The following is a 15,452-nucleotide window of genomic DNA, read 5'->3' on the forward strand; positions in this document are numbered from 1 at the left end:
TAGCATTCTTTTTTTAATTTGAGTTCCAAATTTTCTTTGTCTCCTCTCCCCTCCTTGAGAAGGCAAGCAATGATGAATTCTTTTATACGCATGAAGTCACTTTATAGTTAAGTTGTTTCAGTCATGTCTGAATATGATCTTATTTGAGGTTTTCTTGGCATGTGGTTTGCCATTTCCCTCTCCAGCTCATTTTACAGATGAGGAAACTGAAGCAAACAATATACTAAGTGATTTGCCCAAGGTTGCCACACTAGTATCTGAGGACAGATTTGAACTCATGAATATGAGACTTCCTGACTCTAGTCCTAGCACTCTATCTACCATGCCACTTAGCTGCCCACATGTGAAGTCATGCAAAACACTTTCCCATATCGGATCAGTTATTATTATTAGCATGACTCTTTGAATAGGGCAAGCTCATCTTCTTTCTCAGTCTTATATTGTTTAAACCCTTACCTTCTGTCTTAAAATCAATACTAAAGATTGTTCTAAGGCAGAAGAGTGGTAAGGAATAGGCAACTGGGGTCACGTGACTTCTTGGGGTTACACAACCAAGAAGTATCTGAGGTCAGATTTGAATCCCATCTCTAGATATGCCACTGAACCACCCAATTGCCCCACAGTCTTTTTTGTATTTGTATACTGTTTTTATTGTAATTTTTTGTAATTGTATCCTTTCTACTACTTCTGCAAAATTTCTCATGTGTAATATGTTGCAGCCTACTCATGCCTATCATGCCCCACTTCATCGTCCTTTGAGCAGTCCTCAATTTCATTTCCTCTGAGACTATCATGATCCCTGGTTTACTGGCATAATATGAAGTTTAAAAAAAGTTGACATTTATACAGTACTGTAAGGTTTGCAAAGCTTTCTACAAACATCATATAATTTGATCTTCATAACAACACTGTGAGGTTGATGTGGCAGATATTATCATCTCCATCTTCCAAATGAAGACACTGGGGCTCAGGGAGATAGCTCATAATGGCTTGCCCAAATCACACAGAAAGGATTTGAACCCAACTCTCTTATGATGCCATGTTCAGGGCTCTTCATACTCCTCTCTGGGTCTCATTATGTCTCTTCAGAGTAGAAAAAAGTGACTTTTTTTTAAATTTTTCCAATCAGGATTCAGACTGAGGCATTTTCTAGATCTTTTTTTGGTCATGGGAAAAAGGAGCTGGACTGCCCCCTCTCATCCTGCTATCTTGGTTGGGCTTTCCCCACCCTGCCTCCCACTACCTTCTCCCTTCTCCATGAAATGTTTCCAATTGCTTCAGGCTTCCCTCCTTCCCTCCCTCCCTCCCTCCCTAAATATATATCGATCTTGTATTTATTCTATGTCCACCTTTATATGAACATGTTGTCTCCTGCTTAGACCTGTGAGCTTCTTGAGAGTAGAGATTGTTTTGTTTGTTTGGTTGGTTGGTTGGAATTTGCATCTCTAGCATCTGGCACATAGTAGGTACAAAATAAATGCTTGTCCATTCAGATTGGCACTGCACAGCCTTTACATAATACTCTGACCTAATTATTCTGTTGTTCATTAGGTGTTGGGGGATGGAGAGGCAAGGGAGAGAATGGGCTGGAACATGCATGAGAGAAGGATTGAGAGAAGGAAAAGGCAGGAAGACTTTTGGAAGAGGCTTCTTTAGTTGCAGCTTGTTGGCCAGGGAGTGCTGGGCTGGGCCCAAGGGTATGCAGATCTGCCTCTTCAATGAAGTCACTGAGAATCAGATGAGACAGAGAGCTGGTGACCACAGCCCAGGAGCCAGGACAGCCCTCCCAGCCATCCTTCTGTGGATTCAGGGCCCAGGCTTTGCACCCTGAATCATCGTGCAAGGGGAGCTGGGTGGGGAAGGGTCACTGCCTGGAGTGTGCTCTGTAGGGCCAATGGCCCCTCTGCTCAGACCCCTTATGATATAAAGCCATTGAGCAGACTCCAGCCACCATTGATCAGCAGCATTTTAGGGCTTCAACAACTTAACAGTTCTTACTACTCAGTGTCAGAGAAGAAATATAGAGAACACAAAGGCCATCCCTGTCCCTGTCCCCTACGTGTGTTATCTCTCCCTAGTAGCAGCAGCTAGTGGCACAGTGGAGAGAATCCTAGGTCCGGAGTCATGAAAATATGAGGTCAAATTTGGCCTCAGACATTTACTAGCCATGTGACTCTCAGCAAGTAATTTAGCCTCTATTTGCCTCAATTTCCTCATCTGTAAAATAGAGATAATAATAGCACCTACAGTTGTCATGAGGGGCAAGGGAAATAATATATGTAAAGTACTTGGCACAATGACCAAAACATAGTAGGCACTTAAACATTTGTTCCCTTTTTTCTGTTGGAATATAAGCACTTTGATTCCTGGAGACAGACCAGGACAGAGGACAGTGGGACTGTCATCTTCATTCCAGCATAACATTTTAAATAATATAGCCTAAAATGCCAATGATTTCCATCTACACTGGACAAAGGTTGATGATTATGAGCTTGCAGCTTACTGAAACCCCTCAGGTCTTTTTCCTTTTGTGTGAGTGTGTGTGTTTTTGAACCCTTACTTTCTTAGAATTAATACCCTGCATTGGTTCCAAGGCAGAAGAGTGATAAGGGCTAGGTAATGGGGGTTAAGTGACTTGCCCAGGATCACACCACCAGAAAGTATCTGAGGCCAAATTTGAACCTAGGACTTCCCATGTCCAGGCCCAGCTCTGTATCCACTAAATGACCTAGCTGCTCCCCCACCTCACCCCATCTTTTTCATGTGAACTGTTTTATAGCCATACCTCCCCCAAACCACCAATTCTGTATTTGTGCAGTTCATTTTTTAAAACAAAGGTAAGCCTTTCTAACAATATTGGGATTTAGAGACTTTCACAAGAGCCCAACAGGCCAATAGAGCTATGTAGTAGTATAGGGGTTATTCCCCACCTCTTGAAGGAAAAGTTCCCCCAGATTTAAGGTACTCTTTGATCCAAACTCCTAAAATTATAACTCACAAGCCCCCATCAGTGTGTTTGCCTTTTCTGATTAGCCACAGGGACACAAAGCAAAGGCATTTACTGAAATGGCATCATAAAAAATTAGCAATTAAACATGTCCCCCATAAACTTACAGAATAGTCTCCCACAAATAAACCCAGCAGGTCAGGTAGACACACAAGGAATTAAAAAGTTGGTAAATACACATTTAGGGAGCACATGTAGCCCAGGCTTACTGGTAGAACAGAATACATATAGAAAACACATGGCCAAGGCATGACCAGAGACCAGGGGATAGTAGAGGTAGGGCTACTTTCTCATCTGGTTTGATCTGATCAGTTCTTTATCTCTGATGTCAAAGGGAAAGACTTGGCCTTAGCAACTGAAGGCTCCACAGCATAGGGAATGGAAATATTCAGCATTGAGGTCTCGGATAAAATGGTAGAGGAGAAAGGGTATTGTGTGTCTAGAGCAGAGGCAGTCAACTTCAAGAAAGCCTAGACCCTCAAGGTTTTAGAAAAGCATAGCTCTTATACTTAATTTTATTAGATTTCTTCATTCAAGCAGATATCTATTGAGTTATGCATTGCTTCACTCTCAACTGGGGACTTCTAGGGAGCCAGGAGGAGAAAAGGTAGTCCCAGATGTTGGAGAGCTCAGATTTGGTTTGTTTGGTTGGTTTTTGAGACTGGGTTTCCATATCTCAGCCAGGCTAACGGTGTAGCAGCCACTCGCTCCTAACAGTAATGGACATGGAACTTTTCTGATCTGGGCCAGTTTGTCACTCCTTAGACATACTTGTGGCCTTCTCTTCTGGGGGCATCACCATACTGGAGCCAGATTTAGTAAGGACATGTGATCAGCTCAGAACTCCTGAATTCAAGGAATCCATCCACTGGCCTCACCCTTCCCAGTAGCAGGGATTATAGACATGGACCCAGCTCCAGCACAGACATGTTAAGAAGACAAAGCTAAAGCCTATAAACAACATTAAAGCATACTACAAGTTATTTTTTTAAGTTATATGACAGTTTAAGATGAAATGCTGCCATTCCCCAATTGATAAATGGGCAAGAGACATGAATAGGCAATTTTCAGGTAAAGAAATCAAAAGTATCAATAAGCACATGAGAAAGTGTTCTAAATCTCTAATAATTAGAGAAATGCAAATCAAAACAACTCTGAGGTATCATCTCACACCTAGCAGATTGACTAAAATGAAAGAAGGGGAGAGTAATGAATGATGGAGGGGATGTGGCAAAATCGGGACATTGATGCATTGCTGGTGGAGTTGTGAAATAATCCGGCCATTCTGGCTGGCAATTTGGAACTATGCTCAAAGGGCTATAAAAGACTGCCTGCCCTTTGATCCAGCCATACCATTGCTGGGTTTGTTCCCCAAACAGATCATAGATAAACAGACTTGTACGAAAATATTTATAGCTGCGCTTTTTGTGGTGGCAAAAAACTGGAAAATGAGGGGATGTCCTTCAATTGGGGAATGGCTGAACAAACTGTGGTTTATGTGGGTGATGGAATACTATTGTAAGCTCAAAGGAATAATGAACTGGAGGAATTCCATGCAAATTGGAGAGACCTCCAGGAAGTGATGCAGAGCGAAAGGAGCAGAACCAGAAGAACATTGTACACAGAGACTGATATACTGTGGTAAAATCGAATGTAATGGGCTCCTGTACCAGCAGCAATACAATGACACAAGACAGCTCTGAGGGATTTATGGTAAAGATGCTACCCACATTCAGAGGAAGGACTGCAGGAGAGGAAACATAGAAGATAAACAATTGCTTGAATGCATGGACTGAGGCGGACATGAATGGGAAATAGACCCTGAACAAGGACACTTGTTACAACCAGTGGAAATGTGCGTTGGCCATGGGTGGGGGGAGAGCGGGGGGGGGGGAGGGTGAAGGGGAAAGTAGGGGCATAAAGTATGTAAACAGATTTAAAACAAATATTAATAAATGTCTAAAAAAAAGATGATATGCTAAAATCAGTGTGGGTTAAAATTGGTTAATCCCCCCAAATCTCACAGAAGCAATATCAAATCATACTATAAGATCATTTTTATAAGTTGCAAGCCAATTTAATATTCAATGTTAATTGTGTAGAAGTTCAGAGAAAATATCAGTGTGGGTTAAAATGGGTCGATTCCAAAAAACTACAAAAAAATAAACTTGGTATGAATAAGCAGGAAAATTCAGAAATGATTTTTTTACTGAACAAATAAATGGAAAGAAATCAGTGATCATTAATGAACACGGGTTTCCTAAGACTAAATCTGCAGGGCATTTGTTAAAAACTCTCATGATATCCTACAAGAAGAAAATCCATTGAGGTAGATTTATCCTCACCATGGGTAAATAAAGATGTCACATTTCCCATCTCCACACCTTTGTATAGACTGTCTCCCATGGATAGAATTGTGATCCCTGTTTACTTCTGCCTCCTTAAGTCCCTACCTTCCTTCATCTCAATGCCAAGGGCTACCTCTTATAAAAGGCCTCTCCTGATACCTCTGTTGTTGCTCACCTACCTCTCTTGAAATTTCTTTGAATATATTTTGTATTTACTTACCTGTGGACATTGGGTCAGAGGATCATGGATTTAGAGCTAAAAGAAAGCTCATCATTGTTTCCCCTGGAGAGAATGTAAGTAAGGGCAGGGATAACTTACTTTTTGTCTTTGTATCCCTGGTGCTTGGGACAACCTCAGTACTTAAGAAATGTTTGTTGGGTTGACTTTGTCTACTACCTGATGGGGGCTCTTTAGTGCTATGCAGCAGACTTTGTCTTCTATAGCAAGGAGATACCAGTGACATGATGATTGAGCATTCATATGATGCAAAATGGGAAGCAACAATAGCTATGGCAATGGATGACAAAATCTGGATCCCAAAAGATCTCAACATGCTAGAACAATGGGCCCTCAGGCAATATGTCAACATTTCAAGAATCTGTCATTTCACTAGTGTCAAGCCTCTTCCACAATTCTGTGCAACTGGAAGATCATTTTTGAGAGATTTGGAGGCTAAAAAAGTCATTGCTTCATGATCAGCCTAGTGATGAGCCTCTCTGAATGGACATAACAATCCTTCTTCCACAAACATACACTTCGTCACCAGGTCCATGTTTAGAACCTTTCCAACCCTGATGGGACTTTCGTGGGTTCTGCTGTCATAGGCCAGAGTCAGCTCCATGCCATGAGAGATGTTAGAGTAGAATTTTATTGTTGTTCAGTCATTTCAGTCATGTCCAACCCATCATGATCCCATTTGGGATTTTCTTGGCAATCTTTGCCATCTCCTTTTGCTTCATTTTATAGATGAGAAAACTGTCAGACAGGGTTAAGTGACTTGCTCAGGGCCAAGCAGCTAGTGTTTGAGGCTCCTGATTCCAAGCCCCCTACACCACCTGGATGCCCTAGAGAACAGAACTTTAGTTAAAGCTAAAATGAAATCTAATGGACATAAATGTAGTCTTTCCATCCAATTTTTTTAAATGCCTGCAGAAAAATAGAACTGGGACAAAGTGGGTAAACAATAGTTAATATGAAAAAAGTCTGGGGTGGGGGTTAGTGGAGAGTGTTGTTATTATTTACTTATCCAGTTGTGTTCAAATCTTCATGAACCCATGGACATAGTAGCATAGCATACCAGGCTCTTCTAGCCTCCACTATCTCTTGAAGACTGTCCAAGCTCATGTTCATTGTTTCCATGACACTACCTATCCATCTCAACCTCTGCCATCCCCTTCTCCATTGGCCTTCAATCTTTCCCAATGTCGGGGTCTTCTCCAGTGAGTCCTGCCTTCTCATTAGGTGGCCAGAGTATTTAAGTATCAGCTATAGTACTTGACCTTCCAGTGAACAGTCCAAATTAATTTCTTTAAGTATTGACTAATGTGATCTCCTCACTGATCAAGGGACTCTTGAAAGTCTTCTCTCACACAGTTCAAAAGGGTTAATTCTGTGACCCTCAGGTTTCCTTACAGTCCAACTCTCACAGCCATACATTGCTACTGGGGGAAAAAACCATAGCTCTGACCATAGGGACCTTTGTTAGCAAGGTGATGTCTCTGCTTTTTAGTATGCTGTCCAGATTTGCCATAACTTTTCTTCCAAGGAGCAAACATCTTTTAATTTCATGACTGCAGTCACCATATGGAATGATCTTTGAGCCCAAAAGAATAATAGTAGTGAGAAGAAGCAGCAAGGTGATTCAGTGGGTAGAGAGCCAGGCCTGGAGACAAAGAGGTCCTCAGTTCAAATATGGTCTCAGACACTTCTTAGCTGGGTGACCCTGGGCAAGTCACTTAACCCCCATTGCCTAACCCTTATTGCTCTTTTGCCTTAGAACCAATACTCAGTATCAATTCTAAGACTGAAGGTACAGGTTTAAAGAAAAAAAAGAAAGACTAGAAGAGAGTAAGAAGTGGCAGATAAATGAATATGATCTCCATTGCTTCAATGCTTCCATGATCTCCCTAATGAGAATATACTCTTCAGAGATGAAGATTGCAATTGAGCCCTTCACAACTTGACCCTTCTTCTACATTTCCAGGCTTCTCCCACTGTATCTCCTACACGACTTCTACAATGAGGCTATATTGGCCAACGTGTGCTTTATCCATGTCACACTCCCACACCGGTGACTCTATACCTCTTCTTCTCTGGCTGAATCCACTGCCTAGAACACTCTCCCTTCTTACCTTTGACGCCCAGCTCTCCTGGCTCCTTTCAGAATTGAGCTCAAATCCTACATTCTCCAAGGATATTTCCTCTCTCCTTCCTCCAATATCTTTCCTCTGAAATTATTTTCCATTTATACTATGTATTTGACATGTACACAGTTGTAGAAATGTTGTTGCCTCCCTTAGAGCATACATTCTTTGAAGGCAGGAATAGGTTATTGTCTATCTTTGTATCCCCAGAGCTCACCTCAATTCCTGACACATTGAAAAGAGTTGATAATTAGTGACTAACCAGCTTCTTATCCCAAATGACTCTTGCAATGTCCTCCCAAAAATCCTCTGTAGGAAGTTCCTCCCAAGATGCTAGAAGTCTTCCCTCAGAAAACATGTTGTTGCTTAGTCATTTTTCAGACATGTCCAACTCTTCATGACCCGCTTTGGGGTTTTCTTGGCAAAGATACTGGAGTCGTTTGCCAGCTCCTTTTCCAATTCATTTTACAAAAGAGGAAACAAGGGCAGCTAGATGGCTCAGTGGATAGACAGCCAGGTCTGGAGTCAGAAAGATCTGGATTTAAATCTGGCCTCAGACACTTTCTAGCTTTGTGAGCCTGGACAAGTCACTTAACCCCAATTGCCCAGCACTTTTCTACCTTGAAACCAATACTTGAAACCCAAAACCAAAAGGTAAGGGTTATAAAACAAGCAAACAGCTATAAGAAATGATAACCAAGAAGATTTCAGAAAAAGATGGAAAGATCTGCAGGAACTGATGCAGAGCAAAATAAGCAGAACCAGGAGAACATTGTACAAAGCAACAGGAATGTAGTATGATGATCAACTGTGAAAACGTGGCTACCCTCAGCAATGCAATGATCTGGGACAATCCTGAAAGACTTAGGACATGGAATACTATCCACCTCCAGAGAAAGAAATATTGGAGTCAGATGGATGCAGATCAAAGCATGCTATCTTTCACATCAGTGCATTTATAGCTTCATTTGGGGGCATTGGTTTTATTAGTGTGCTCTTGCAACAATGACCAATATGGAAGTGTTTTTTGCATGACAATAAAAATTAAATTAAATTTTAAAATTAAAAAAAACAGACAAGGAAATTTAGGCAAACAGAGTTAAGTGAATTGCTAGGAGTCACATGGCTATTTGAACTCATGTCTTCCTGACACCAGGCAAGAACTCTATCCACTGCACTACCTTGCAAGGTGTCTCTTACTCCCCTCTTGCTTACCTGCTTCATATCAAGTTCTTCTCCTGTTCTTATCTGGCCATAGCTACCTCTTGATGCCACCCTTTCTCCTCTACAATTCTGAGCATATATTGCAGCCCGTTCATTCCAACCATGGGCTCATTCAATGCCTTTTGGAAACTTTAATTCTTTGTAGACTAATTTTCCATGATTCACACTATGGATATAATATCACCAAAAAGTATTGATGTGAAAAAGATGGACCTTTGTTTCAAGTCCAGGGAGGTCATGAAAAGCACTGCCTGATTTCCCAAAGGCAATCCAGCCTACCCTCCTCCTCCAATTCAATTCTGGGCCCAATTATAGGATCATAAATTTGGTACTGAAAGAGATTTTAAGAAGGTCATCAAATCGATCTCTTTCATTCACAGATGGAGATAGGAGATACAAAGGAACAGAGAGACAGAGTGACTTGCCCTATATAGCACAGTCTTCAAATGGCAGAGTTGGGATTAGAGCCCAAATCCTTTGACATGAAATCTAGTTCTAAATCCTCATGCATTCTTTTTTGAAAATAACTCTAATGTTCTGTCTTAGAACCAATACTAAGTGTTGGTTCCAAGGCAGAAGAATGATAAGGGCTAGGCAATTACACTTAAGTGATTTCCCCAGAGTCACATAAGCTAGGAAGGAGGCCAGATTTGAACCCAGAATCTCCCATCTCTAGGCTTGACTCTCAATCCACTGAGCCACCTACCTGCCCCCTTAGTATCAGTATCAATTCTAAGATAGAAAAGTGGTAAAGGCTAGACTATTGGAGTTAAGTGATTTGCCCAGGGTCACACAGCTAGGTGTCTGGGGTCAAATTTGAATCCAAATCCTCCCAATTCAAAGCTTGGGTCTCAATCTACTGTGCTACCTAACTGCCCTTCATACATTCTTTATCCACAGTTTACAAGATAAACATGCAAGCTCTCCATCCAACTGAAGGAAAAAATGGTTATTCTTTGACCACTTGATTTTTCTGGTGTGAATAGTCGAGTGAATTCTTTTGAGTCTTCTTCAAGGACTTCATTTAGGAGGCTTAGCAACATCTCTGAGTTTCCCTCAATCAGCACAATCCCATCTGCAAACTGGAATAAATCTGAAGCACATCACCATTGACAGGGACTCTCTCTTTCATTCAGACTCTGCACTGGGCATCTTCCATGACAGCTGCAAACACAAACTTTGGCAAGCAGACGTCTCCCTTTTTATCCTTTGCTTGATATAAATAATCAATGGGTCATTAAACAACATTTTCTCTGTTCCATCTTTCAAGGAATCTTGTCTGATTTAAGCATGTGCATAAGAAACACCTTGTTGGAGGAGAGCCTTTAAGGAGACATTTTTCTTGACCAAATCAAATGCTTTTTTATAGTAAACAATCAATCAGCCCAGTAGGATCTTGTATTCTCTGCACCATTCGGTCAATTATGGGACTGCAAAGCTGTGTTCTGCTGTAGAATATCAATTGCTAAAGAATGCCTGCCTCTTCCCTTCCTGTGCCTTCATCGAGGATGCTCCCCGAATCTGGGTACATTATCCTCACCAAAATTATATGGAGGCAGAAGGGAATAGAAAAGCATTGAATATCTGCCAGGTGCTGTCCTAGGTCCTGGGGATATGGATACCAAAGATGAACAATCCCTGCCCTCAATAAGCTTATGTTCTAGCAGAGGAGAGTATGGTCATTCAGTCATTTTCAGTCCTGTTTTCTTGGCAAAGATATTGGACTCATTTGTCATTTCCTTCTCCAGCTCATTTTATAGATGAGGAAACTGAGACACATGGAGCTAAGTGACTTACCCAAGGTCACAGAGCTAGCAAGTATCTGAAGCTGGATTTGAACTCATCTCCCAGCACTGCCCCAGAAGAAAACAGAAATATGAAAATAAACATGTAAGTCAGTAGCTATTGATATGTTCTCAAAAATCACTCTCTCTCTTTAAGGAATAGTGAGGTTGGTTATTTTTTCCCCATGTTTTTATATCTTCTCTTCTTTCAGGTATGTTGACACAGTGCTCCTGTGGTCTCAAAATTGTACTACTTATAGCACAGACCTCTTCACTGGGCCCAGAGTCAGGAAGCTCTGAGTTCAAATCTGGCCTCAGACACTGCCTAGCTGTGTGACTCTGGGCAAGTCACTTAACCCTGTTTGCCTCAGTTTCCTCATCTGTAAAATGAGCCACAGAGGGAAAGGCAAGGGGGCAACTAAATGGCTCGGTGGATAGAGAGCCAGACCTAGTGATGGGAGGTCCTGGGTTCAAATTTGACCTCAGACACTTCCCAGCTGTGTGACCCCAGGCAAATCACTTTACCCCCATCACTTAGCCCTTACAGTTCTACTGCCTTGGATCCATACACAGTCTTATTTTCTAAGATGGAAGATAAGGGTTAAAAAAAACCACTTCAGCATCTTTGCCAAGAAAACCCCAAATGGGGCCATAAAGAGCTTCAGACATGACAGAAACAACTTAACAACTCTTCCACTGTTATTTAGTTGAATCCAATGGTTCTTCCTAACTTTTTTTCCCTTTTTATGCCTACTCTTCTTCCTGATAAAGTCCATTAAGACCTGCATACAAATGTGATGGCTCCAGTGTAATGAACAGATAAAATTATTAGAGAACACTTGACAGTATTTCTATTTTTCATTTGTTTGCTGGTTTCATCATTAAATACCATCAAGAAGAACTATATCATGTTTTCTTTCCTTTAAAAAAAAGCCTCTTACCTTTCATCTTAGAATCAATACTAAATACTGCTTCCCAGGCAGATGACCAGTAAAGGCTAGGCAATGGGGATTAAGTGACTTGCCCAGAGTCACACAGGTAGGCAGTGTCTGAGGCCACATTTGAACCCAAGCCCTCCCGTCTCTAGGTCTGACGCTCTGATCCACTGAGCCACCTAGTTGTCCCCTTCTCTTGTGTTTTCAATTTTTTTTCCGAGATTGTGTGCTCATATTCATCCATCATTATTCTCTGTAGAGTTTATATTCTAACCAGGGATTCCTCATCTCTTTTGATTTCTAAACCCCTTGCGTAGTCTGGAGAAGCTTATGGACTCTTCTCAGAATCATGTCTTTAAATGAATAAAATACATAAGATTACAAAGGAAACCAAAGATATTGAAATACTGTTATCAATTTTTTAAAAATCAAACACAGAGACCCCAGAGGTTAGGAAGCCACCTTTGAAACCAGTGTAGTCCTTTGCCTCCATATTTATCTACTTGGTTAAGGGAATGAGCATTTGTTAGCTGAGGTGGCCTCGGGCTTTTTGTCTCATCGTGATGACTGATTTATAGTAATATTCCTTAGGAGATGGTGATGCTCTGTGCTGAAGTTAGTTCTTTTATTCATGTCCCATTTCTCTGCATCAAAATTTACCTAAATGGTTTAGGTTAGAACGATTGAAACTGCAGAGCATCTCGTCTCATTTTGGGGCTTTTAGATTGGTAGTGGTTTTGATCTTTGGTCTGACAAGTCAATGGTCTGCCTACGGACAGAAAGCTGACTCAGAATTGTCATCCCTATTGGTAACCAATTGTTTTGTGTGTTACAACAAATGATACAAGCAGCTAGGTGGAACAATTGGTAGAGCACTCAGTCTGGAGTCAGGAAGATCTAAGTTCTAATCCAGCCTCAGACAATTACCCTGGGTAAGTAATTCTTTCTGCCTTGATTTCATCAACCATAAAATAGAGATAATAATAGCACCTAACTTCCAGGGTTGCTCTGAAGATCAAATGACATCATATCTATAAAATATTTTGCAAACTGTAGAGTGCTATTTGAATTCTAGTTATTATTATTAATTTCATTTTTTGATATTATCAAGGACTTCTCTGATCAGGGTATCCCTTCTCTCCTTTTTTAAAGTTAAAAATTCTTACCTTCCATTGTGGAATCAATACTGTATATTGGTTCCAAATCAGAAGAGGAGTAAGGGCTAGGCAATGGGGGTTAAGTGACTTGCCCAGGGTCACACAGCTGGGAAGTGTCTGAGGTCAGATTTGAACCCAGGATCTCCCATCTATGGACCTGGCTTACAATCCACTGAACCACCTAGCAGCTCTGCCCCTTCTCTCTTCTTGAAGACAGTATTCTTCATACTGGATGTATGTTTTCTATCTAGTCTACAAGCTTTGACCTCTTTCATTTTTTTGTTACTAAAACATGTTTTCCAACATTTTTCATCTTTCTTGATGCCCACTTTTGTACTCAACTCATCAAACATTAAAATATATGAATGTAACAGAGTTTTGGAGACAGATCTCTGCTGTGGGTGTGAGCTGCTGGGAAATAATAGTCTAGCCAGAGACCTGTTCTGGCCAACCTGGAACAAAAAGAGACTATCCAAGTTCTGAATGGGGCATAGTGGCTGCACAAGCAGGGAGCGTGGACTGGTTGACTTTTTGGTTTAGGGAGAAAGGTGGAGAACCTACAGGTGTTTTTGCAGTGCAAGTCAAGAGCCTGAGAGAGTGATGGTTGAGCAGCTGCTTGGGTTCAGAGTGCTGCAGCTGCCTCAGGCTCTGGACTGACATCACAAAAGCACCTGCTAGAGCAATTCTTTCTGATTCCATTTGAAATTTACACTCAGGATCTGTCTGTCTGTGTGTGTGTGTGTGTGTGTGTGTGTGTGTGTCTATCCCTCTGTCTATCTTTCTCACTCTCTGACTGAGTCTTTCTCTCTGCCTGTGTCCGTCTCTGCATATATTTCTCTCTCGTTTTCCTCTCTCTCTCTCTCTCTCTCTCTCTCTCTCTCTCTCTCTCTCTCTCTCTCTCTCCTCTGTCTTCTCTTTGCTTCTGCCTCTTCTCTCTGTCTCTAACTTCCTTCTCTATCTATGTCTTTTTCTTTGTCTTTTGACTTTCTCTGTCCTTCTGGGTCTCTTGTCTGTCTGTCTGTCTATCTCTCTCATATATACATATACACACACATATATTTCAGAGTCAAAATTGGAAGAGACACCCAAGGTTATCTAGTCTAATCCCTTTAAGTTTATAAAAAAGAAAACTGAGGCACAGAGAAATTAAGAAATCTTCTGAAGGTCACAGAGCCACAAAGTGTCTGAGGCAAGACTTGAACTCTGGTTTTCCTGACTGTGGTGCCCTCTACCAAACTGAAAGAATTGCCTCCATATCATCACTCCAGAGAAGAAGGGAAAGGAATGAAATGCGAGCAGCCCTGTCCATGAGAGTCTAAACTTTAGACCAGAATAACATGAGGATCAGACTCTGGCACAGCCTAGGCACCCAACAGAGCCTCGTGAGGTGGATAGCATCTATGAACATTTCTTAGAAATCCCACTCCTCTCTCAGCCATTCTTCCAGGGCAGTGATTATATATGGGGAGGGTCAGCAGCTTTGGCAAGGAGATCTACTGGTGATTGTAGGCTGGCCAATGTCTGCACAGCAGAGGAAAGGCCCCAACACAATACCCTACATTCAAATGATCAAACGCAACCCTTTGGGGTCCTCCTGGATATTAGTTTCCTTCTCTTTCTTTAAAAGGACTTGAGGAGCACGTACCCAAGGGTGCTAAAGACAGAAAGACTCCACTTACATTAAAATATTTATAGCAATACTTTCTGTAGTTGGTTGCAAAGACCTGGAAGCAAAGTAGGTGTCCACTGACCATGGAAACTAATTTGTGATACCTGAACGGAATGGGATATTACTGTGCTATAAGAAACAATGACCATGAAGAATTCAGAGAAGCAGGGCAGACATATATGAACTAATGCAGAACAATGTATATAGAATTTGGAAAACTAAATATACAATGAGTATAACAATGTAAAAAAAACCTAAACCCTAACATTATTTTTCTAAACCCTCATCTTCCATCTTAGCATCAATACCAAGTATCAGTTCCAAAGCAGAACAATAAGGGCTAGGCAACTGGGGTTAAGTGACTTGCCCAGAGTCCAATGTCCAGGAAGTATCTAAGGTCAGATTTGAACCCAGGACCTCCCATTTCCTGGCCTCAATCTATCCACTGAGCACCTACTTGCCCCAACCCTAACATTATAACGTTGGCCCCAAAGAAACAATAAAATTCAACTCCTTCCCTTCTTTGTGGAGGTGAGAGGCTATATGAATCACTATATACTGTCAAACAGAATTCTTCCCTTTCTTCTCCTTGTTTTAATTCCTTTTTAAAGGAGATGGTTCTCTGAGTAGACAAGGAATATATTGGGAAATCAAGGTAATGAAGGGGAAAAAGATCTTTTGTTTTAAAAAATGTTTTCAGCATCTCCTCAAGGCATTGCTTGTGTCAAGGAATCAGAAGAGACAGTGTAGTACAATGGCCAGAGCACAGAATCTTGAGGCAGAGGCACCCAGTCCTGTTCTTAGTCCTTTTCATTGTGGGATCTTCTTGTGACCTTGAACAAGTCACTCCACATCTCAATTTATTCACCTATAAACTGAGGGATTTAGACTCAATCTTAAAAAGGCTCCTTCCCATTCTACCTCAGAGAACATTCATCAAGTCTATTATAGACAAGTCCCTTTG

This window comes from Gracilinanus agilis, chromosome 2 (assembly GCF_016433145.1).
Source record: "Gracilinanus agilis isolate LMUSP501 chromosome 2, AgileGrace, whole genome shotgun sequence".
In the NCBI taxonomy this organism is placed as follows: domain Eukaryota; kingdom Metazoa; phylum Chordata; class Mammalia; order Didelphimorphia; family Didelphidae; genus Gracilinanus; species Gracilinanus agilis.